Below are 23,300 nucleotides of genomic sequence, written 5' to 3' on the forward strand. Positions count from 1 at the left end.
TTATTTGAATCTACATCTAGTTAAGGTTCACGCTTAATATATTTGATTGTCATGTCTTTTATGTTCTTTTAATCTAGAGCAATAACCTCCCCTTCCTTTTTCTTTTTTAAACATTTTTTGAAAGGTCATTTGTCTTATAGGATATCCCATATTCTAGATTTGGCTGATTGCTTTCTGTGGTATCATGTAATATATTTTACTGTCATTCATATTTCTTGTAAACTTCTAGTTAGATTTATAGGCTTGATTAGATTCCAGTTCCATTTGAATACTTGCTGCTGGTGCTTTGTGCTCCCTGTGATATCATATCTGGAGGCAAGAGGCATTCTGGTTGTCTCTCTTTTTTGATGTTGAGATTGTCACCCTTGTGTGCCCATTAAAAAGCTCCTCACTGGCCTCTCACCTAATGATTTTAGCAGCCATTGAGGATCGTTGCACTGATCCTTTATTTCATTCTAATCATCATTTTGTCTGCATTGATTAGCTAGAATTCTTCTTGTAAATAACTTTCCTTCATAAAATATCTGGTTCCCCTGTAACATAGTTTATATAAGAGGAGGAGGATAGATGCTTGACACTTCACTTCCTATATTGTGTTTGCATTATTATTGTGTCATTTGGTCAGCTACACTAGGAGACATTTTTGTTCTTCTGTAGCATGGGTAAATTCACACTTTACTCCTCATTTTATGCCTGTATATCTTCCCTTCTGAAATCCATTTTGAGAGCTTGGTATTTCTTTTTCTACTCTTCTGTAGCTTGAGGGTATGGCAGGATGGGGAACAGGATAGAGCTCAGCTGATTGTATGTGACTGCTTTTGTTACAGAACTTGGGCTGTGTTCTCTCTTCTTAGGTTTTGGTCAGATGGCAGGGTTATTTCCACTTTGTCAGGGTATATCTTCTTCCTCTGGGTCATATTCAACTTTGGGTTTCCCTGATTTAGTATTATAGGCCTAGAAAAGGCTAAGCTCTGGCAGTTTGGCAGTTCTTGACTCTGCTGAAGTCTTGGAGTTTTAGTTAGAGAATCTCTTCTCCAACTTACTTCCTTGACTTTTCCTAGGCTTGTTGTCGTTTGCTTTCAGCCTGAGAATTCACAGAATTAGATTGATTTATGTCCTTTCCCCAGCACTGCTTTAGAGTTATTTAAGTATGTTTTAAAGTTATTTCACATGCATAGCTTATTTTGTGCAATATATTTTAGGGATAGTAACATCTGTACGCCACTGTGTAGTGAAGGGCTTTGGTGTTTCCCTGTCTCATCAAGGAGGCAGATATGAAGCCAAGAAAAGAGCCCTTCCTTCTAATAAAGTTTCTTGAGACTGGCTGCACTAAGACATCATTCATTGATATCACATATCTCTATTTTAGGACTGACTTTTGATACTTAAAATCAAATGAGTAATCTCTTGTTCTATCACATTCTTTGCTTTTTCTATTTATTCTTAGCCTCATTTCCTTTAGCTGTCTTGGCAATACTTTTCAATAATTCACAGGAAATCATTAGGTACACACACACACACACACACACACACACAAAGATAAAATTTCAGAAATAGTATTTGGTAATTTACTGGAATTTTTTTTTGAAACATAGATATCTATTTATCTTGGTAGATGCCATAAGCTCAAATTCTACTTCCAAAATACATTTCAAATCTGCCCAGGTCTCTCCATCTCTGGTTTAAGGGAATGCCCGTCTCTGTGATGCTTTACTGCAGTAGCTTTTTCTGCTTCTCCCTGTGTATTTCCCTTCCCTCCACAGAAAATAGTGGGCCGTGTTATTCTACTTCCTAAAGCCATTCATTGGATGCACTTAAGATAAAACCCAGCATGTTGAATGTGGCCTACGAGCTCTTCATAGTCTGGCTCCAGCCATACTCATCTCCTACCACCGTTCCTTTCAAACAGTGTACTCCAGCCACATGGCTTCTCTCAGGTCCTCAAAGACGTCAAGTATTCTCCTCGTCAGGGCTTTTGCACACGATGTTTGTTTTATCTACTATGCACTTTGTCTGCTCTTTACTTTTTTTCTATGATTATAGTTATATTTCACTTACTTTGTTTATAGGTTAATTCTAAAATTTAAAACCAATATATAGCATTTAAGAAAAGATTTTGTGCACATAAGTCATTATAAAAACAAGTAGGAAGACCAGACCCATTCAAAAAAAAAAATTCCACTCTTAGGTATTTACCCAAGGGAAACAAAAACATATGTCCACAAAAAGACTTGTACTTAAATATTCACAGGCTTTATTCATAATGGCCCCAAGGTGGAAACAACCCAAATTCCATCAACAAAAGAATGCATGAAAAAATTGTACTATGTACAATGGATCATTACTCAACAATAATAATAATAAAAAAAGAACCACCAGTACACGCAACAACTTGAGTCACCAAAACATTACGCTGGAAAACAGCTATTGCCTCTGGATGTGTATGGAGTATGGTGGACCTTGGCTTGAAAGGCCACAAAGGAACTTTCAGAAGTGACAGAAATGCTCTGTTTCTTGCTTTGCTTAATCTATACACAGTATTGTGTATGAAATATATCTCAATTAAAGAACAGTGTAATTTTATGTTTTTGTAACTTGGCTGCTCATGAGAGACTCTTTCAGGAATCAAGTCCAATGAGCCATTTTATTTTCTTTCTAGCTTCCTTCACTTCTGGATCATACTCAAAGCTCATGTATATTAATTACATGTGAGAGGTTACCTCACATGCCTCCTATGGACTTCGACTTTGCATGTGATTTTATGATCCTACATTTCTCATTCCCAAGCCTACCTCAGATTAGAAGCAGCTGAAAAGTACCCCAATAGGCACAATGGTGATAGTGAGCAGGCTGATATCCTGGCAGTGAAGGAGAAAAAGAAACACTCCAAGTATGACCTCAGAATTTAAAAAGAGTGTGGGCCTGGAATAATTAAGACAAAAATCACACAGTGCTCTATGTTTCTCTGGACATAGGGCATCACATTTTATAATAGGGTTCATCCAGAAATGTTAAACTATGTGCAGTATACTCTATTTTAGATACAAGGAACCATAAATTCTCTAGAGAACAGCTTAAATAATATTTTTGTTTTAGTGCTTGAAGGGAGAAAACCTCAGATACTTAGATTAATCTGGGCAAGGATTAAAGCCACTCCATGGGAAAACCTAGGACTGGTGGTAAAGGAACCACCTTCAAGTAAATGGCTAACATTAAACAACTAAGTGGAGCTCCAGGCAATTAAAATGCGTCATGTAATCCCAACAAGTATTGACTTAGCCCCATTACTGCCAGCATGTCATTTTCTTATTTCTGTAATGATGCTGAGTAATGCAGAAAGCGTGTGCTTTCCTTGATAAAATCAGCATGCTGGATTTTATCTTAAGTGCATCCAATGAATGATTTTAGGAAGTAGAGTAATACAGCCTCCATAGGGGGAAGCCAAGAAAAGGTCTTGCTAGTTCTTCTGGAAGCAAACCATTGTAAATGGGCTCCCAGAGAGCATTTCTACTCTACAGAGATTTTATTATAGAAATGTTCTAGTAAACTGGAAAAAAAAATAAAAAACCAACTCAACTTCCTAGAACACTTACAGCACTACTGTACAAGGTAGGGCAAAGTATTAAAAATACTTAGTTGTTGGGTTGAAGGAGAAGCTTGATGAGTAGAACTTTGAAACGAGAGAAAAAGGTGGAATGGTAAAGAAGACGACAATTGTCAGAGACTAAGGAAAACTTTGCTGAACTTTTGCTCAGAAGAGGCACCTTCCCAGGCTGAGGCATTGCATCCTTGAGCTAGATTCATGTTTGAATAGAGGCCATGTTTCTGCGGGGATGAAGGCCCCTCGGAAGAGTTCTTGCAGGGAGACAGATACTGTTGGAAGGGAAGAGCCTGGAATGTCCGTAGTGGTCAAAAGAAATGCGTATGTGGGTGTGTGGGAGGGTATCAAGGGAAATGATCACTGCCAAGCTGATTTATTTTTTAGCTGCCAAAGCATTCCTGGGACATCCTCTCTAGTTGCTAGGATTAGAGAGGTAGGGAGTTTCAACAATACATTTATCTACTACAAGTACAAGCATTTTTTTGGTAGATGTATTTTTAATTCTAAAAAGACAATGATAACATTAAGAAAACTGAAACGAAATGACCCCTCATAATTCCACTATATTTAATAGGTTATATTGTATTTTTGTGTTTTCTTGTAAAAATTCTCTTTTTTTAACAATACTTTTGGATAAGTTGCTTCTTGGCATAGTATCCATGAAAGCAGTTTCTGATCCCTAACAAGCTGGGAATAATTCTCCTGTCCTGTATCCTTCTGCATTAAATTGGAAAGCTGAACCTCGGAGATAAATTACCTGCAAATATAATTTCATGATTATTTTCAAGATTCCTCCTTTCAACAACTGCTGATGAATGGCCATTCGGCTGGGGAAGTAAAGGAAGGCAAACATTGTGGGCAAGAAAGCCACTCCACAGTTCTCCAGAGCGGGCTGAGGGATCATCCACCCTAACTCATTGTTCAGTTAGAAAACTGCGGCCCAGAAAGGTCACAGAGCTAATAAATCCTGGAGCTGAGACATGAACCAAGGTCTTAAAAATTACAACTTTAAATTTTAAATAATGTTAGAGTTATAGAAAAATTGCAAAAACAGTAGAGAGAGTTTATGCACACCCTTCACCCAGCGTTCCCTAATGTTAACAATTATACAGCCATAGTTAAATGATATAAAACAGAAAATTAACATTGGCAATACTATTAAACTATAGACCTAATTTGAATTTGATGAGTTTTCCCCCTAGCGTCTTTTTTGCTGTTGTTGCATCCAATCCCGAAGCCCACATAGCATTTGGGTATTATGCCTCCTTAGTCTTCTCCAATCTGGAAGAGTGTCTCAGGCTTTGCCTTCCATGACCTTGAGCATTTGAAGAGTACTGGTTGGGCATTTTGTAGAATGTCCCTCAGTTGGGGTTGTCTGATGTTTTCTCATGATTAGAGTGACGTTATGGATTTGGGGCGAGAGTACCACAGAGGTGATGCACCCTTCTCAGTGCATCATATCGGCAAGTACATGATGTGGACATATCCTATTATTGGTGACCTTAACCTTGATCACTTGGCTAAGGTAGCATCTACCAGATTTCTCCAGTATAAACTCAGTATTTTTCCCTTTGTAATTGATAGATATTAATATCTTGGAGGAGATACATTGAGACTGCGCTAATATCCTGCCTGTTTTACCTCAAAACTTTCACCCACGGATTCTAGGATCTATCAGTAGCTCTACCCTGCAACAATTACTATGGTGTTGATTATACAATAGTGATTTTGCACTCTCCTCATTCCTCCTATATTTATTTTATTTTATTTTCCTTATTTAGCAGATACCAGTTAATTCAACATGGTGCATAACTCAAAGCATTTGATATTCCATAGCCAACAAGATTTCTTACTTCTCTATTACAAAATACTGGATACCCTGAATATAGCTAATTCAAGGTCCTTCTTCCTTTTCTCTTGTATCTAGAATGAAACAGATTTCCCGTTTAGCACATATTTCTCCTTCACCAAAGGCTGTGGGCAGAGGGAGAAATAGGGCTTATAACTGCCCCTCTGAACCAAAGGCACTTAATGTTGGAAGATAAAACACAGAGTTACCCCACAGACATTCCTGTGTGTTCAGATTGCAGACCTTTAGCATACCATCACTGGCCTGTGTGAGATTCACAGAACAATGTAAAAGACACTGATTTCATTGAAAAAACAAAGTGCATTATGAATATAAAGGACGCATCACTACCCCTGAAAATAATACATTAAGAGAACACTTACTTTAAATGATTAGCATCATCCAAGGTTCACATACTTAAAAAAGAGCTAAAAAATATATCTGTCATAAATTCTCACTATGGAATCACAATAGAATCTGATATCACTCAGAATCTGGGAGAACCTCAGAGGTCATGTTGTCCACCTCTCATTTGATACATGAGGGCCCTGAGGCCCAAGAAACCCAAGTATTGGACACTGGGGTCTAACCCCTGTGGCAGAGCCTGAGTAGGATGCAGGCCTCCAGAAGCCTGGTTCGGGCTTCCCTCCACTCCCGTTCGTCTTTCAAAGACTCTCCAAAGCAAAACATGGAGATGATTTCAAAAGATGCACCAACCAATAAAGCACGTGCACTGACACAGGTCAGCGAACTGGTCTTGCAAGATGGTTACTTTGGCCATTGGGTAGATTTGTAACCAACTGGGAGTGAAAATTCTTTGCATAAGATCTTCAGAGTTCTGAGGGCAGCCCAGTGCAGATTAAACACAACTTCTTGGATTCGGGAAGACTCTTCTTGGCTGTCAGTCCATGTTGGGCAGGTGGATGGCCACACAGCAGAATCCCAGATTGGAAGCAGAGCTGTCAGATGTGTTCCAGCTTGTAGCAGCACAGCGATACCTATGGCAAGGAGTTTCTACAGCACGTGGAGGATCCACTTTTCCTCACCTGGTCTTTCCCAGAAGGGGCCTGTAGGGTTGAATGTTTCTTTAGGATGAATGGTCCACCAGTCTGAAGTCCACTCCCACGCATTTCCCACCCTGATGGATAAACCATAGCTATTGGAAGGAAAGGCGTCAATGGGCACAGTTCCTCAGAAGCCATCCTCTCCAGTGTTGGTCACCAGAAACTCGCCCTGCCAAATGTTGGCACAGTGTTGGCCTTTCAGCTGCAGTTTGCTGCCCCAAGGGAAAAGTCTATTTTGTAGGCCTCCTCGACAGCTATGTTCCCACTCAACCTCCATGAGCAACCATGTTCCTGCCCACGTGCAGTAGGTAACCACTTCGTTTCAGGAGACGTGGAGAACTGGATGGTCCAGCCTGTGTAGACTAGTAGAGTCAGGCCCTTCCAGTTAGCACCTTTCACAGGTAACCACCAGAGAGCACCTGCAACTGCCTGTTGTACATCAGTCTTCACTTGCTCACTCAACATGCCTTCAAAGGCAAAGGAGTGGCCAAACTTCTCAACCTCTGTCGAATAGCCAGTTGAGTTCACAAACTTCTCAAGTTCAGCATCACTGACTTCACAAGCATCCATGTAAACGGCATCAATAGCAACTCTCCTCACCAGTACTTCCCTGTTCTCCTTTACCTGAGGCTCATATGTGCGCATCGTAGGGCAGGATGGGGACCATCTTGGTGGGCGTGGGCAGCCACTTTCTGGGGACCAGGCCTGGATGTTCGGGTAATGTGGCAGCCTGTATTGCCAGGGGCCCCAGGCCACAGCGCAGGAGTCCATGGGGGACTGACCGGTCCCTGCCTACTTGCTCCGTGCCACCCACACAGCATCAAGTGCAGAGGCACCCAGCAAATTAATACCTCCCACTTTGTTTTTGTTGCTTAAAATTGCTTTTGCTAAACGGGGTCTTCTCTGGTCCCATATAAAGCATAAAATTATTTTTTCTGTATCTGTGAAAAATGATGTTGGTAATTTAATAGGGATTGCATTGAAACTTTGGACAGTATAGACATTTTAACAATGTTGATTCTACCGATCCATGAGCATGGTATAGTTTTCCACCTATTTACATGCTCTGCGATTTCCTTCCTCAGTGTTTCATAGTTCTCCCTATAGAGATTCTTTACCTCCTTAGTTAAATATATTCCTAGGTATTTTATTTTCTTTGTGAGTATTGTGAATACTATCAAGCCTTTGATTTGACTCTCAGCTTGACTGTCATAGGTGTATAGGACTTTTCAGGGTAGAGCCTCTGATGGAGAGAAGAAAGACTCATGTACCCTCAAGACTGCTTGTTTCTCGTAACCACATCCAGTTTGGGTTCCTCTTGGTAGAGGTGTTCCTGTATCATTTTCTCACCTACTCCTTTCAGAGGTCCTTTTTTCTCATCACCCCGGGTTTTTTCTTTCCCCTCTCTCTTCTATGTGTAACCCTTGCACCCCCAGCAACTCCATCTAGATGTGTTACATACCAAAACAGCAAATTAATTTTATTTTATTTGTTGCCATGTAACTACTGAATGCCTTCTCTGGGCCAGGCCCTGTGCTAGTGTTTCCCTGCCAGTAAGGAGTCCCTGGGTCAGTAAAGAAGAGAACTAAGTACATGGATAAAGCACGGACCACAGCATTGGGATACACAGTGTTGGGGATAGCAAGGAAAGCCTCCTAAAGGGAAGCACTTAGTTCCTCCTCACCTGAATCTACATGAAAATGGAAAGAGTTGGGAAAACAGGGGGCCCTAAGGAGGTGTCTCTCAGCCCCCTAGCGGTTACCAAGTATAACCAGTAGTAAAAGTCCCTGTAAACTTCCAAAGAGCTGACTATTTGCCTGCTTCCAGAATGTCAGAAGAGAGAGAAAGCTATGGCTGGAATCCACTGTTACCCAGGAAAGCAAGAAAATTGGTCAGGTTACCCATCTGTGGGACTCAGGAAAGCAGAGAGAGCGAGCTGTCCTCCATCACCCCCCCTTCCCCCCGACCCAGCCTACCCTCAGGGGAGATGGGAAAGCAAAAGCAGGGATGTCTCAGTGTGGAGAGGATGGGACCTCACCACTCCCACTGCCAGAGAGGCAGCAAGGGGGTTATGCTTCTGAACTCCTGCAGCAAACCTCTTGTAACAGTCAGATTGTGGACCACGAGGAGGTCCCAGTATACTGGTGTCCACCCTGACAGCCTAGTTATTTTTGGCCTTCTAAGAAGGCACACTAAATAAGATCTAGACATATTTTCATTAACATTTTGTCCAACTATTCAGAAATAAAAGAAGCCTTTAAAATATAAATTAAAACTTCATTGTCAAAAATATGACACTTGTTCATTAAAATGTAAAATGCTTTTAAAAATTATTTGCACATGTTTATTTCCCCCACACATACCTCCACCACCTCTTAATGGTGGTGAGGAATGTTAATGGAGTACCACAAACAGATTACATAGGTTTCTGACTTCTGAAAACAAACTTCAACCCAGTAGCATTGTTTCTGTGGGAAATTTTGGTCTAGATTTCCAAACTAGCAGCTGTGCAGGAAGACCCTTGAAACCCAGCCTGTTCTTGCAGGAGACTGCCTGGGTATATAATGAGCAACTGTTTTTGAACAGGCTTTGTAGACTGCAAAGTCCTCTACAAAGTCCATTATGACTGCTTGATGGGAAATGTGTGAATTAAGAGGGATAGGGTTGCAGTGGAGCCTAGTGGCTGACCCCACTGTTGTCAGACCTCCCAAGGTAGAGGTGCCAGGCTCGCTCAGCAGGTGTTAGAAGGCAGCCTACAGCAGACCTTTCTCTCCACACTCAGCAGGGCCCAGCAAAAAGAGCTAGGTTGCTTTATTCTGCAGTGTGAGTGGCAACATAGTCTGCTGTTGGAGCAGTTTCTCCCACGAAGAAATTTAAAACCAACTATAAACCCAACTCAGTGGTGTGACAGCTTGTATTATACCTGAGTGCATACTCTGCCTCAATTTCCTGTTGGTTAACAGTAGGAATGACAGTATCTAAACAAGCCTTTGTGAGTATTAAACTATTCCAGGCAGGCAAATAGGCATTTAATCTAATGAAGTTTTAATGTACTTCTGTAATATGAACAGTGAGAACAGAATTAGTGTTTCGAAATTCTAAGCTTAAAAATGTGCTTAATAAGTTCTACAATTTTATATGTTGTCTCAGTCTGATATTATATCCCAAGACTGTGACTTTTCTCTTATTAATATTTTGAATTTTATTTAAACCCTACGGTGACATTATTGAGTTAAAAACTATAAGGTGCAGATCTGAAGAGCAGAGGAACTAACCCAAATTTATAAGTATTGCAGATGAAGCCTAGTGGAGAATTTCATGAGCTTGATTTCCTAGTCTCTGGCTAACATAAAATAGAGGATTTTAAAAGTCCAATCTGAGATTCTTCATGAAGACTTCCAGACAGAACATTGAGGTGTGTGTGACCTAAGCTGTCCAGTACTGTGTAGGTCTAGTCTCACAGAGCAGACTTAATGAGGCCTGTCTGGCAAGTTAAAATTCTTCCTGCACCCATAAAAATAATCAGGCCAAACCTAATGAGACCACTCTTATTTTAAAATAAAAATAGTCTTCCTTTGAGATTATTACCCTAAGAGAAAGGGGATGGATGTGAAGACCACCAGGAAAAAGTATGAGAAAAACCTGGACATGGATAATATCTTGTTTAGTGCACCCTTCCGGGTTTATCTCTGCCTTTCCACCTTTTATTGTCTTTGAGCTATTTTACAACTTTGGAAGTTGTAGAAAACTGATCTTAAGGCAGATACAGTAGTCCTCCATCATCTGTAGTTTCACTTTCTGCGGTTTCAGTTACCTGTGGTCAACTGCAGTCCAAAAATAGGTGACTACAGAACACTAATATATTTTGAGAGTCAGACCACATTCACATAACTTTTATATAACAGTATATTGTTATAATTTTTCTATTCTATTATTATTGTTGTTAATCTCTTACTGTGCCTAATTTATAAACTTTATCATAGATATGTATGTATAGCAAAAAATATAGTATATATAGGGTTCAATACTGTCTGCAGTTTCAGGTATCCACTGGGTGTCTTAGAATGTATTCCCTGAGAATAAGGGGGGACTACTGTAATTTTTGTCCATAGAAATGCAAATAGTTGTGTCCAGTGGAATGCAATTGATTATAGACCCATTTTGGCAAATGTTAAATTGTTTAAAAATGCAAGGTACAAGACAGTGCTATGATATGCAACTATTTCTGTAAAACAAAAGGGGGAATAGTATGTGTTCATATTTGTGTGTATTTACATATATAAAACCTCTTGGAGGATATATATTCATATTTGCTTGCATATGCATAAAGACAAGACACAGTAGTGGCTACGTACTCAGCTGAGGACCTAAACGGGGGAGAACTGGTGAGATGGAGAATTTTGCTTCATATCTTTTTTGGTTTTTTATTTTTAAATCATGTAAATATATTTAAGTTATTTAAAAATGTTTACATGTGTAGGAATTTAAGCTTATAAATCAGTGCTCTTTTCTTGTCATGTGTTAAGTATTTGACTTAGTTTAGTTCTACATTTCACAGCTTTCTTGTAGACAGCAATAGAAACTAGTTCTGCACCTGGAATGGGACGGAGCGAACTGAGGCAAGAAACTGTAATTCCTACAGACAATTAACAGCCTAGAGTTAGTGAAAACAAAATTAAATAAAAAGAAAATAACCAGAATATGAGACTAGCCATCAAGAATGATTAATATACTATTTTATTAGAATATTTTTTAAAATTCTCTACCTTTTGTTTTGTGCATACTTAAAGTGAAATATGCAGGGTTGAAACGAAAGCAATAAAAATTAATTGGATGCAAAGATGTGGAAACAACCCAGGTGTCCACCAATACATGAGTGGATTAATGAAATGTGGTATGTGTATACCATGGAGTATTACTCAGCTATAAGAAACAATGGTGATATAGCACCTCTTGTATTTTCCTGGATATTTCTACTAAGTGAAATATCCCAAGAATGGAAAAATAAGCACGACATGTACTCACCATCAAATTGGTTTCACTGATCATCACATAACAGCACATTTAGGAATAACATTAATCAGGTGTCCGGCATATGTGGGGGGGAGGGGATGGGTGTATGCATACATAATGAGTGCGATGCGCACCCTCTGGGGGATGGACACGCTTGAAGCTCTGATTCGGGGCGGGGGTGGGTGGGCAAGGGCAATATATGTAACCTAAACTTTTGTACCCCCATAATATGCAGAAAAAAAATAAAGTAATAAAAATTAATTGGAGGCTTGAGAAACTAGTTCTTTCAGGAAATGCTAAAGAAAGTGGATCATTTGAATTGAAAAAAGGGACAACAGACCATTTGTCTGTAAATATATACTAAACACCACAGGAATGTTTGGATGTAACTATCCTATATTTTCATAGAGATTGCATTAGGAACTGGTCTTAAAGTAGGGCAAGAATTATATGTCTTTTTTTTTTCTCTCTCTAGTATAAGTTCTGCTTTAGGAGACAGGATTGGGCTTTTGAAACCTCGTTTCTCGAAGACAAAATCTATGCAAGACCAAATGATTGAATATTGACACATTGATAGCTGGGATAATTTTTTTCTTTTTAATCCATAATGTTAATTGGCAAGACATTTTGATCTTTTCTCTAAACAGCCTAACTTTCTAATTTCATTTAGGACTCGGAAACGGCGATGGGAGTGATCTACTCATGGAAATAACAATGAAGTGAAGGATGGTTTTTTCCTGTTCACCTTCCATAAATGCTGAGGTCAGAGAAAACATGTGAACTGAAAATTCTGGCATTTGTTTTAAAGCCCAATGTCAAATCAGCATTTTGACCTCCCCAAACCATCACTCAAACTAATGAGATGCCAGTTGCTTTCTTGTTACCATCCAACTTGGCATCACTGAAGGTTTAGATGCAAACCAGAGACAAATTAACTTCGTTGTTCAAAATAGTTTTTTCAGGATACTTTCCAAAATATATTTTAGTGCAGAGTGTTGCTTTGCCTTTCACTTTCCCACAAATGCTGAGCATGTTCCCAGGAATCTATCAAGGTTGTAAATTCACATATCTGGTCATTTTAGGCATATTCTCTTCTTCCGGGTCATTTTATCTTTTACTAAATGATTCTAAAATTTTAGTGTGCATGAAAACCACCTAGGAGCTAGTAAAGATGTACGTTCCTAGGTTGTACTAATGTATGATTCAGGAAACTAGAATCGGGCCCAGGAACCTGTAGACTGAGAAACGTCCCAAGTGATTCTAACTCAGGTTCTGTGAGATGACACTATGAGAAACAATGCAGGAGTGGGAGGAATCTCTTTATCCAAAGTAATGTTTTGCTAAAATCAAGAAATGCCTCAAACTACAGACCTTTTCTGAAACAATAAGAAAGCTTCCTTCATGAGTCTAAGAACCATAAACTTTTATAATTTCCTCCCAGACATTTGCCTCAAATTCTCCTATTACCAACCCTATTCCTCTCCCCCTACTTTTTTTTTGGCGTTTCCTAACTGAAGCCATTCACCAAGGCCTGATCCTTGGCTTTCTATTCTTACTGCAGCAAATACTCTATTCTTGGTTATGCTCACCCATTCTGCTTCTTTAAATTATTTGTTCTCTCATTTACTGAGCAGATATTTATGAACACCCAGTGAGTTGTAGATGCAGGAGCTACAACGTGGACAGTCTCCATTCCAACAATTCAAACAAATTAGTCAATCCAGATTTATCAAATGAGCTTTTCCTCTGCTTCTGCAAACGGCACCAGCATTCTCCCACTTGGGCCTCAAAATTTCATAGTACCTTTGATTCTCTCTTTGCCTTGGTCCCCTAATATGCAATTAGTCGCCAATTCCTGTTGATTATACCTTTGAAATTTTTCTTCACTCTCCCTACCTTTCTGTCCCCACTGCCGCTACCTAGTCCGAGACCCCATTTGCTCATGCCTAGATTTCTAAAATAGTCTCCTTCATCCTTTCTTTCTCCTTATACAATGCAGGATATAGAATCCTGAAATATGCATCCTGAAATACTGCTTTCATTGTGAAAAGCTGTAGGTTGAGCAGAGGACACACTGTGTGCCCATGGTCAAAGTCAGTTACCATCTTTGGCTCAGCATCTTATCTATAAAATAAATATCACATCTGAAGTGTTGTGGGAATTAAATTAGATAATATATGTGAAGTTGCTTTGTGAACTATAAATCACTAAACAAAGGTTCTATGTGATAATCATAAGGCCATTTTGTCACATAGAAAGTGTCCCACTATATTCTTCAGCAACTTCACTCTTATTTCCCTGGCTTTTGAGCTCTCAGGATATTATAGCCCTATCAAACTGAGCTTATTTCCTTCACACACCAGGTCGTGATCATATAGCTTGACAGTTATATACCATTCTACATTGTTCCTTAGGTGTACAGCTCTCTGAAAGGACCAACCAACTGAGTCTGCACCTTCTTTTGTGTTTTTCACAGGGCCTACCATAGACCTTCATTATTGTGGGTGTCATTATTTTCAAGGGTGAATCTATAACAAAGAAATACTTAGGATAGCTTCAAAGTCATTCATTCCAAAAACTTGACCTATCTTTGGTCACTCCATCCAGCAGCCTGCAATGGACATGGCCTACTATCCTGTCAACAAATGCAATATTATTACAGGGAGTATAGCTCAGTGGTAAAACAAATGCAATATTTTTGATAAAACATGATGAGTTATGCATTGCTTTTTGAATGCTTTTTTTAATCCCATTTTTCCATTTCTTTATTTTTAATTTATGAGGAGCCTCAAAAAATAGAAGCGGCCTTGGCAGGGAAGGGATGTCATGATTCCTGGTACAATGTGGCAGTTCTCTTGCCTGGGCCTTCCCTTCCCCCATTCCGTGCAAATGAAAGTTGTCTGTGTACCATGAGGCAGCTCCGGGGCAGAGTTGTGGCCCTCCACTTGCTTCCTCATTTGGAGAGCCTAAGTCAGCCTGGGCACCCGCGGCTCCTCCGAGGCTGGTCAGCTGGGTGCCCAGAGCTGGTGACTCACAAAGGAGGGGCCCAGATCCAGGGTAAGGTGATGGCTGCTGTGGACTACCCTGCCCCCTGCAGCCGGAGCGCGGCACTGCAGCGACAAGGTGGGCAGTCCAGGAGAGGTCCCGCAGGCTCTGGGCACAGGTGCTGCAGGAAGTCGAAGTCAGGCACAGGGAAGGGCACGCAGGACCACTTTTTGGCCTGGATCCGCCCTTGAGGGGTCTGCAGCAGCATGCCGCGGACTTTGAGCGCCGGCAGCTTCACGGATTTGTAGATTACCTGCACAGCCCAGCCCTCCCCGCAGTTCCTGCAGCGAACAGCACCCCCAGGCTTCCAGTCCTTGAAGACTCTGTTGATGACCACAGGCTCCTGGGGGACGGTGCAGTAGATCGAGAAGTTGGGATTCGCACTGACGTGGTGGGCACCCTCCACCTTCTTCAGGTCACTCCTGTGGCCCACGGCCACCATGCGGTTGATGCAGAGTAGCTGCACGTGCTCTGCGGGGACCTGCTGCCGCCGACTCTCCCGCTGGGCCGCCTGGGCTGCCCCCTTGACCAGGGCCTGGGACTCGGCCCGGTCCATGTTCCCTACGGCAGCCACTGCCTGCTCCATCAGCGTCTCCAGTGCCTCCGCGGTCAGCTCCCGCCGCAGCTCCCGACTGCCCGCAGCCGCTACAAAGCAGTACCCGCTCTGACCCGCCCGGGCACGGCCGCTTGCCGGGACCGTGGAGATCTCATCGGTCAGGAGCCCATAGCGCACCGCCACGTTGCGCTGGGGGATGTCCAGCCCTTCCTCCGCCAGGCTCGTGGCCACCGGAAGGTGCAGGGTGCCAACTCAGAACTTCTGGGTCACTTCTGGCTGGTCCCTCTGGGTCACGTGGGTGCTCTGGCTGCTGTTTCCGGCCCTGATGTCCATGGTCTGCAGGCCGGGCTGCTGCTGGAGCCAGAGCAGCAGGGAGTGAGCGCTCTGGCGGGTGCGGGTGAAGATGATGCCCTGGGGCTGTCGGGGCTAGAGAACTGCTTTCGAAGGATCTTTTGCAACATCTCCAGTTTTGGATTCTTTGGGCCGTGAGTTGCCAAGCGGGCCAGCGCAGTCTTGTGGTCAGCGAACAGCGCCAGCAGCCAGCGCTCGGCACACAGGATCTGGGTTTTACTGATGCGCTCCCTGTCGTAGAAATCCCACGGCGCGGACCGTGTCGTGGATGAGCAGCGCGTCGTTGCAGCGCCACAGGTGAAGTGCGTGCACGCGCCGCTGCTGCAGCCCGGCCTTAGCGGCATCCTGACTCAACTCCATCACTTGCTGCTCCTAAGTCTGCGTCCCAAAGTCCCAGCTCAACTCAGGCATCTCCAGGTGGTCATGGATGTCCAGCTTTAAACTTGAGTTTCTTAGTGTATTCTCAAATGAGGCCTCAACATATAAAAATCAGATGACATGTACAATAATAACATTTAGCAATAATATTTAATTGGCTAAACTCTAATACAAAATGGAATACTTTTCAAAAGAGCCCCACAATAACCCTCAAACATGTTGGCCTTTAAAAATATAAATTGTATTGCAACTTTATAGAAAAGATTATTAATATTTATTTATACATGTAGTGATTGGGCTATGAGACCAGAAGTACTTGATAAATATAGGAAGCCTTGATAAGTCAAAATGAACTTCACTGTTATCATCTGCTAGTTTTATAGTTCTGAATTCCATGTGTTCATTCACAGATTTTTCATGAAAGTGAATTGAACAGAGTAATAATATGTCCATTGAACTGCCCACTTCTGCAGGAAGATGTGAACATGCAGTTTTCCATTTGCTCCGTGAGTAATCAAGAAACAGCCTCTTCCAATTGTCCTTGTCTGGTGTTTTGAATGATTTTGGTTTGGAATTTCCTTTGCGACAGTTTCCAACAAGGGAAATAATGGATGTTAACCCTTTGCCAGGGAGGAGTAGGAAAACAACAAATCAGATCTATAACAATTTTTAAAAAAATAAGAACATATGTAACTTGAAAAATTTTTGCTCATTTGTTTTTCTAAATTCTATATAATTTACACGTATTAATTTTCAAGTAAGAAAAAATACAAAAGTCAAGATGCTAAAAAAGGTATATTTTACTGCATAACAATGGTCACATTTTTGTTTTGCATCATTAAAACACATTGCTCCCCATAATTCATAAAATACTTTAAAGCAAGGGAGATGTGACCTTTCTCTGCATTGATATTATACGGTTATAAATAGCATTTATTATTTCAGTATTTACTTCATGAAAAATGAGAATGTCTTCAATTGTCATTACTCTGAATATGATAAGTGTTTGATTTATATTGGCCAGTCATAAAATGTATACCTGAATATTATTCTGTATATAACAAATTTCTAAGCCTTAAAAGTTTTAATTCATTGTGCTATTAAATTGTCAACCAGAACTGCCAACAAGTAGGTATGTTGATCAATTTAAAATTTATTTCTTGTGCTCTCCTTCATCGCCTGCTTGCTACCTGTTGGAGGAGAATCTATTAAGTATGACGTGGCAAATGTATTGAAGCAAGTGGCCTGGATAGTTCCCGTATCAGATGTTCCCCCTTGAAGAATGCAGTCACTGAATTCTTGCTGGAACAGTGGTCTCTAAGCAAAAGCAATGGCGTAAAGGTCACTGGCCCAGGGGACCTTGGTAATATTCAGCCTTTGCAATTATCAAGAGCCATGAGATGAAAGCACTTTAAAAAATATTTAGGTATTTCTATTATCACCAATAAGGATGGTTAATTATTCAATATAGCTGATCCTTGTAGAAATGAATGATGAGTGTTGTGTTTTCCCCTAATTTGGTCTTGAGATCTCTCTCTGGAGAGTGGCTGTAAACTCTAGGCCTGCTCCGATGGGGCTCCAGGTGAGGTGGTCGTGGATGTTTACAGTGTGCTTTTCACTTTATCCTAGTGCATGGCTTAATGCCTGAGTGTCTGACCCACAACCAAGTGTCTCTGTCATAGAAAATTTGTTTATGGCAGACACCCTTATGGCTCTTGTCTGGCCTGTATCCAGTTTATTCCTACCAAATAGCCACTGACTGGGAGGAGGTTTAGGGTTAGGTGTGTTGGTCAGGTGAAACGGAGAAGGCAGCACAATAAAACACATGAAATAACAGAAGCAGTTTTATTACTTACAGATTTCAGAGAAAAGAGGTCAGCACGCCTCGCAGGGCCAACTGGAAGGGTGGAGCCATCCATGAGGCCTGAGCTTGGCTAGTGGGGTGGAGAGCAGCAGAGAGAGAGGGGCCTGAGAGTTACAGCCTTTAGTGGGGTCCAAGGTGCTACCTGAGCAGGTTTCCTGGGGGGAGGCCGAATTGGTAGGGTTAATGCTAGCAGGCCCAGGTTTCATGGAGTCATGCTGTGACGGAGGGGGGTCACTATGACATATGCACACAATCCATGTGGAGTATGGGGGTCTGTGGGTGAGGCAAGTAGGTTGTACTAGTTCTCCCACAGGGAAGTAGTCACCAGGAGGTGGCTGTATAAGGCAGATATCTGGATCAATCACATTAAGGAACTGGGGGGAGGTGGAGAACTGGAGACTGTGTCAAGGGCGACTGAGCCTTGCTTCTGGTGTGAGAAAGTCCAACATATTTAAAATGGACGCTGAGGCAACATAAAATCATAAAAATTCACTACAATATGTTTGGGTATATATATATAGATAGATAGATATAGATATATAGAGATAGACATAGGTCCTTCTTAGATTTTCTGTTTAGCACTATCTGAACCAGATTAAAAGATCAGTGTCTAAATTTATAAGTATCCATCATGGAAAAATATATTTCCTCGAGAATTTTGATATAAACAGTAAGAGAAAGCAACGGCATTCTCTTAAAGCCTCCTCCTTTGTGTCTCGAGTGGATTGCTACAGACCATAGAGTGCTGCATATTTAGTGGCTACAATTGATAAATATGTACAGGAACAAAGGAAGTAATTTTAATCCTTTTGGAATGATTAGTTCTTAGTATCAATTTTACTATGAAAATAACCTTTTTTTAACCATATCTTTTTAGGATGCTCCTGAAAAACCCAGCAAGCGCCAATTTTCCTTTTAGTTTCATACGTCTTTTATAAGGAATAGCAGGTGTGGATATAATATAATCCAATAGACACAGTCTAATCTTTGTAGTGACAAGTCTTTTGCCAGTTGTCGTAAGCCCAATTTATAGAAACTGTAACATCCTTGAGTCACCATTCTTCATTGCCTGATTCTTCTTACTCTGGTTATTTTAAAAATACAATTGTTCCTGAGACTGACTGTTGCATTATCCTCAAGATCCATGCCATAGAACTGTATTATAGGTTAAAAAGTATTATAATCAGATCTTGAGAGTGATAATAAACTCCTCCCATGGAAGTTTAATATGAGTCTGCTCAGTGCCTTGAATATGACAGGTCCTCAGTAGGTGCTGAGTTACTGATAAGTGACCACCACCAAACTCTGTGCTAAGTAAGGTGGAATCCAGGGAGGCTTCAGCTAGCTGAAAAGCTGATTGACACACATATCTGGGGCAGAAGTTACAAGACACAGTAAGTATTAAGGAAGGCAGATGGAAAATCATTAGTTGAGAGTCTCCCACTTAAACATGACTTTCTAATAACCATATTGGGAAACCTTTTTTAAAAAAGTAATTACTCGCTGGGTGCAGTGGCTCAAGCCTATAATCCTGGTACTTTGGGTGGCTGAGGCAGGAGGGTTGCTTGAGGCTACAAGTTGGAGACCAGCCTGGCAACATAGTGAGACCCTGTCTCTACAGAATATAAAAAACATTGGCCAGGCATGGTGGTGCATGCCTGTAGTCCCAGCTACTCGGGAGCTGAGGCGGGAGGATCGCCTGCGCCCAGGTGCTTGAGGCTGCAGTGAGCTATGATGATGCCGCTGCACTCCAGCAGCCTGGGTGACAGAGCAAGAGCCTGCTTCTAAAGCGAACAAACAAAAAGTAATCATTAATTGGATTTGAAGATTTTTATTCCAAAGAACCTTCTACCATATCTGGAAACTCATTCCTGAGTCTAGAAGTTCTCCTCTTTAAGGACTGTTTGTTCTGTGGTGGTGAAAAATTGAGATTTTTGGTATCACCATACTATCTGATACAAAAGGAAAAAATAATATTTTAAAAATCATTCAGGCCACAGTTGAAGAAGTGGTTGTGGTTGTACGTGGCATGAATTTATAGTTATTTGTTACATCCAAACCTAGTCTTTTCTTCAAGTCTGAATTTGACCGAATAACCCCTCAAGTCCATTAAGGCACCTGATCTACATACTTGTAATGCACACACATTTAATGGACTTTTATAGAGTAAACTTTGGATTTGATGGAATATTTTTACTGATTTTTTTTCCTGGATGTATACAAATAAACTTTGACTCATAACATGAGCAAAGTTCCTCAAATGGTGAGATCTGGAGCTTCATTTGGTGCTACTCCTCGGAAGTGGTTCCTGCTAAAGGCTGCATTTTTTTTCTTTCAAACATCATGTTCATGGTTATGGGTGCAGTGGCTCACCCCTTCCAGCACTTTGGGAGGCTGAGGCGAAAGGCTTGCTTGAGCCCAAGAATTTGAGGTTGCAGTGAGCTATGGTGATGCCACTGCACTCTAAAGCAAATAAACAAAATATCACGTTCATATTGGAGAAGCAATAAGTTAGATAATTTTTATATAAGTTTCTAAGGATTTCTATAACATAAATTTACATACTACTTGGTAAAGCTGTATTTATTAGTCATGAGATTGTTGTTTAATCAAAAATGCCAATTGCCATCATTTAAAAGAGACACAGTATTTTATTCCTGGGTTTTAATACACACCTAGTCTCTGAATGATTTCTGTCACATATAGAAATTTAGATATTTTATTAAGCCTGGATGTCATTGATTCCATAAAAGGCAATGTTAAAAGAATCAGTAACATGTGTTACTGGAGATTAGATACTTTGCATCTCACCAGGAAGGTGGAAGGAAACAACAGAGGCACACAAAAAAATTGGGGCTGAGGCTCTAATCATGGTGAGCAAGTCCTTTTTTTTTTTTAAAAAGCTGTACCTAGGTTGCCCCACTGCTGGCTTTTCAGTTAGCCCTAAAATAAACTGTAATAATTTTTTTCTATTCTTAGGCTTTATCTGCCAAAAAATGAGTTGGACACATGCAATAACTCAAAAACATGGACAATCTACCCAAAGGACTTTGCTGTAGAAGTGGAGTTTGAGGAGATAACAAGCTAGAGTTGTGTTGTAAGAGGGGCATCTGGTTATCGAGGACAGAATTATTGTCCCCCCCATCTCCTTACACATTTGTATATATGTTTTTAAAAATTTCCTTATTGTAAATATGTTCTTGAAAAATATATTAAATATATACCAATAAAATATCAATGGCTGTTTTTTTCTTTTTTGAAAGAACATGCTTCGCACAAAGTTTCCATCTTGTATTTAGATAAATTTGGAGCACAATACACAGGAACATAAAGTATCATTGTGAAGAACTTTGAAATAGAACTCTCATATCAAAATAATTGAGATATTAAAAAATTATGATCCCCAATACCTATTTACTTATATATTTTTGGACAAGCATTTATTTTCTGCTGTTTCACATTTGTAATTTCCGAAATCTAATTTCTATTTTCTTCCTCTACTTGATTTACAAACTGTTAACAAAGAGATTTGCAGTGAAGACTAGGTTTTAAACCCAGAGGAGAGAAATGTTTCACACAAGCAGTCTCCCTGTGTCCGTTTTCTTTTTTGTAATAAGGACAATTGTATTAGGAACCCACCCTACTCCTATATGGTCTTATTTTAATTTAACTCATTTTATCTGTAACAATTCTATTTCCCAATAAGGTCACATTCTGAGGTACTGTGGAGTTGGGCATTCAACGCACGAATCTTTTTTCTGAGGGGGACACAATTCAACCCATAGCGCCCGGTCTCTCAAAAATTCAGTGTCATAAAGAAAGAGGAAGATTACCCGAGAATAAAAGACAGTAAAAAGACACAGCAACAAAAGGCAATGTGTGCAACTTGATTGGAAACTGGTTCAGAAGACTGGCTATAAAGGTTATCTTTTGAGACAACTGGGGAAGTATGAATATGGACTGGATATCAGAGGCTATGAGAGAATTATTATTGATTTTTTTATGACATTGCGATTATGAGGGATCATATTCTTATTTTTAGGAGGTACATGCTGATGCCATTAGGGGTGAAACACACGTATCGTATATAAAAAATGCTAACAACTCATCAATTAAATCTAGCTGGTGGATATATAAAGAGGATTATTGTTATCTTCTTTCATTTAAATATATGTTTGAACATTTAATAATATAAAGTTGGGCGGGGGGAGAGGTATTGTGGAGTGGCCTCTCCAGCCCTTAGTTTTAGTGCCAGATTTTGTCCAGAGTATCCTCCCACCTCCAACCAATCTCCAGGGAGGCAGTCCTTGTGTTGGAGAAATCACTTGGATACTAAAGCAAGTTTTAGGATCTTTTATTCCAAAGATGTGATAAAACTTTCAGAAATAATGTAAATAAGTCAGTTATCAAGGAAACTTTTATATATGAGTAGACTTAATGATTCAGTTCCAATATCAAATACATTTGTGTAATAATATTAAATAAAAATTTAAAAAGAGGTGCCATGGGCTTCCTGCATTTGTAATCAGACAGGCCTGTGTTGAAATCCTGACTCTGCCGATTGTTGCCACCCTCGTGACCTGCGCTTCGTTGGTTATCTGCTCTGAACCTTGCTTTGGTATCTAAAAAGCGGCAGTAGCAATACCACCTTGAGAGGACTCAGTGAGGTCATATATTCACATCTTCCTTGCTCATAGCATAATATCTGGAACATGGTAGGTGTTTGTTTTCTATTTCTGTGCTAACAAATTATTATGCACTGTCTTGAAACACACACTTATTATCTTACAGTACTGTAAGTTAGAAGTCTGACAGGGGTCTCACTGGGCTCAAGTCGATGGGTTGGCAGGGCTGTGCTCCTCTCTGGAAGCTCCAGGGGTGAATCTCTTTCCTTGTCTTTTCGCTTCTGGAGGCCTCGGTGCAAGGCCCCTTCTCCACCTGCAAAGCCAGGCATGTTGCCCCTCTCCGGCGGTTCTTCCCTGGTCCCAATATCCTGACTCTCTTACCCTCCTTGTCCACTTTTGAGTGGATTACAGTGGGCCCACCTGGATAAATTCGGATAATCTATTTTAAGGTGAATTTCTTGGCAACCTCAATCCCGTCTGCAACTTTAATCCCCCTCTGCCATGTTACCTGACATATCCATAGCCTCTGGGGATTAGGATGTGGACATCTCTGGGGGAGCCATTATTCTGTCTGTCACAGTGCTCAGTTAAGAGTATTCATTGTGATTGTGGTTTAGATGCTCAGAAACTAAGCCATACCCTACTGACTTCAATATCCTGCTGATGTGGCTCTGCCCTGATTTGGATCTGGGCTGCTTTCCTTTTTCTCTCTAGACTTCATTATCCCCAGAAGAGAGTTGGCGTCTAAGGAGCTTCCAGTTGTTCTTAACTGCTGTGCACAAACTCGCATGTTTGGGTCTAGCTCCCCTCAGGTCCTTCACTTTCTGCCACAGGTCATCTTGACATCTTTAGCTGAGCGAGGTTGCCTCCTACATTGGTCTTTTCCAGGCAGGCACCTGGCATTTGACCTGGGAAGGATGTTTGGGGATGTACTGGCCATCTGTTGCCACACAA

At 40.8% G+C, this 23,300-nt stretch overlaps 2 pseudogenes; both read right to left on the reverse strand.

Annotated features, from left to right (window-relative positions):
- Positions 1-6,351: 6,351 nt before the first annotated feature.
- LOC138382441 (formylglycine-generating enzyme pseudogene) lies at positions 6,352-7,285 on the reverse strand (annotated as a pseudogene).
- A 6,804-nt stretch (positions 7,286-14,089) lies between these two features.
- On the reverse strand, positions 14,090-22,675 carry LOC138382442 (ATP-dependent RNA helicase DHX58 pseudogene; annotated as a pseudogene).
- Positions 22,676-23,300: the final 625 nt, after the last annotated feature.

Source organism: Eulemur rufifrons, chromosome 4 (assembly GCF_041146395.1).
Source record: "Eulemur rufifrons isolate Redbay chromosome 4, OSU_ERuf_1, whole genome shotgun sequence".
Classification (NCBI taxonomy): Eukaryota; Metazoa; Chordata; class Mammalia; order Primates; family Lemuridae; genus Eulemur; species Eulemur rufifrons.